The sequence below is a fragment of the Lycium ferocissimum genome, chromosome 3 (genome assembly GCF_029784015.1).
Source record: "Lycium ferocissimum isolate CSIRO_LF1 chromosome 3, AGI_CSIRO_Lferr_CH_V1, whole genome shotgun sequence".
Lineage (NCBI taxonomy): Eukaryota > Viridiplantae > Streptophyta > Magnoliopsida > Solanales > Solanaceae > Lycium > Lycium ferocissimum.
Genome location: NC_081344.1, coordinates 56,328,666 through 56,331,997, shown reverse-complemented (window position 1 = coordinate 56,331,997; position 3,332 = coordinate 56,328,666).

Sequence of the window (3,332 nt, the reverse complement as noted above, 5' to 3'; positions counted from 1 at the left end):
CCCTTCCGGCTTTTGCAAAAACTGAAAATTCCCGGGGCTATTTGCTTGAATTGTCGTTATTCCGCAGAAGATAGGAAAACATTATTTGTATGGTATTCATGTTGATATTATCATAAGAGTCACCAGTATAATTTTTAAGCAGAAGGAGTTCAATCTACGGCAGAGGCGATGGTTAGAATTGCTAAAGGACTATGATGTGGGCATTTTATATCACCCCGAAAAAGCAAATATGGTGGATGATGCTCTCAGTCGAAAACCTATGAGCAGCCTATGTGATTTTCAATCGGAGAAGAAAGAATTAGTTCGCAAGCTCCACCAGCTGGCTAGCCTCGGAGTTCGCTTAATCGATTCAGGCAAGGCGAGAGTTGATACTTATAACCCAGCTATTTTATCCTTGGACATAGAGTGAAAAGGAGCCAATATGAAGATCCCCAGTTGAGTCACTATAAATATACACTTCCTCAAAAAGAAAAGTCACCATTTGAGGTTTCTACAAATGGAGTTCTCAGGTATTGAGGCAGGCTGTGTGTGCCAGATGTGGTAGGACTACGTCGTCAGATTCTGGAAGAAGCTCATTACTCCCGTTATTCTATTCACCCAGAAGCGACAAAGATGTACCATGATCTCAAATTAATGTATTGGTGGGATGGAATGAAGAAGGATGTAGCAGAATTTGTGGCTCAGTGCGCAAATTGCCACCAAGTGAAAATTGAGCATCGGCGACCGGGAGGTTTGTGCAAGCGTAAAATTCCAACCTGGAAGTGGGAAGTGATCAACATGGATTTTATTGTAGGTTTGCCTCTTTCTCGGCATAAGAATGACTCCATATGGGTAGTTATGGATAGACTGACGAAATCAGCCTATTTCCTTCCGGTCAGAACCACGTATTCGGCAGAAGATTATACAAGGTTGTATCTTAAGGAGATAGTGCGACTTCATGGTGTCCCCGTGTCTATTATCACCGATAGAGGAGCACAATTTACTACAAAATTATGGGAACCTTTTCAAGAAGGTTTGGGGACTCAAGTGAGGCTCAGCACAGCATTCCCCCCCACAGACAGACGGACAAGCTGAGCGCACTATTCAAACCTTGGAAGATATGTTGCGGGCATGCATATTGGAATTCGGAGGTAATTGGGATGAACATTTGCCACTTATTGAATTTGCATATAACAACAGTTATCATTCCAGCATCCAGATGGCCCCGTATTAAGCTTTATATGAAAGGATGTGTAGGTCGCCAATTGGATGGTTCGAAATCGAAAAGACCCAATTAATAGGTCTAGAATTGATTCAGCAAGCAGTGGAAAAGATCAAGCTTATCCGAGGCCGATTGTTGACAACCCAAAGTCGCCAAAAAGCTTATGCGGACAACCGCCGACGAGACCTGGAATTCCAAATCAATGATTGGGTGTTCTTGAAAGCGTCACCGATGAAAGGTGTAATGAGATTCGGAAAGAAGGGCAAGCTCAGTCCCCGGTATATTAGGCCTTATAAGATTGTACGTAAGGTGGGCCAAGTGGCTTATGAACTAGATTTACCTCTAGAGCTTGAATCAGTCCACTCGATTTTCCATATGTCGATGCTCCATAAGTGCGTTGGAGATCCCTCCAGAATTATGCCCATAGATGATGTCCAAATTACTGAGAAGTTGGCTTATGAAGAGGTGCCCATTGCCATACTAGATAGGCAAGTGCGGAAACTCAGGAACAAAGAGGTAGCTTCAATCGAGGTTGTCACACCCCAATCTCATCAGGGCATGATGGGCACCTAACTCTTACTTAGAGCTGAGCGAACCCTCTGGCATTCATATAATGAAACTGGACATATAATAAAGCACTTTTAGTCGAACCATAGAAATTTGCAAACGATACTCAATGAATCAAAAATCGAATAAGTCAAACTGACATATCGGCCTACATGGTCGCTTTACTCAACGCATGACATCTCAACATACTAACCATAGGACACTGTCTGCAAAGTCTCTAAGAGTAAACACTTGAATCATATGAGTCGGGACAGGGCCCCGACATACCCGTACACACACATGATAACCATAATGGCTCGGACTTAGACTTTGCTCCAGAAGAAAATGGAGTTTGCCAATCCCAATGATAGCCAACCATCCTAGCTGAATACTTTTACCTCGCAAAACAATCCGGGATTGTGTGGCATGAACACAGCCCCCAGCAAAGGGACGTCGGTACGAACAATGTAAAAGTATGTAAGGCGGCGTAATCATAAAGAGATATAAGCCCTAATGAATGTATGAGAAACCACCCGTAATATGAATAGCTCCGAAGGCAGAGAATAATCATGTAAGTAGCCCCAAAGGTAATGACTAGAAATGTAAATATATACCATACCCGGCCCTTTAGTAAGGGACTCGGTGCAATATAAATATATACCGTACCCGGCCTTCTAGTGAGGAACTCGGTGAAATAATCATATATATACCGTACCCGCCCTCTAGTGAGGGTCTCATATATATACCATAATGCCCTTAGTGAGGGTCTCGTGAACAATGCACGAATACATACCCGGCCCGGGACTCGGTGAATGATATATTAACAGCATGCACGAGTAGAATATCATGAGCAACCCTATACAAATTAAATCATCATCTGAGACTGAATAGAATAATTAGAATGAACCAACACTGGAGAATCAAAGACAACTATTATTTCAAGTACCACTGAGAACTAGAATTCATTGGAATTATGTATGTTCATCGTTCGCTCGTTTATGTAATTCATGCCAAAAAGAAAGAAGGGATAGCCTTAACATACCTTGTCACTTACTTACTCGTCCCACGTCTATCCTTTGAATCTGCAATTCTATATCCAAAACAATACGCATTCAATTAGTCCATTAGAACCATTCTTAAATTCAACCAAACTAACAAACAACTTAACGAAATCCAAGCAACGTTCCCCCTATATAACTCACCTCAATCCATATCCAGATCAATCCCAATATATCAATAACACATTAACAAAAATAACTACAACCCACAGCCATGATAATTATGCAAAACAATACCAAGAATGACCTTACAACCCCTTTACAAAACAATCCATAACCATGCTTGCGTAACTCCCTTTTTTTTTTTTTTTTTTACCTTAGTTTCACGATATTCCCATCCCATCAACAACCCAAGATATACACCATAATATCAACAACAACAGTAGCAACAACATCACCATGAAAATCAAGCAAAACAACCTCCAAAAGCCTTTATAAAACAGCCCGCAACACCACATGACAACTACGTCCGTATATCAAATGATAACTTGTTTCTATAAAGAATCTGGTAGCATCTCCCTTATTTT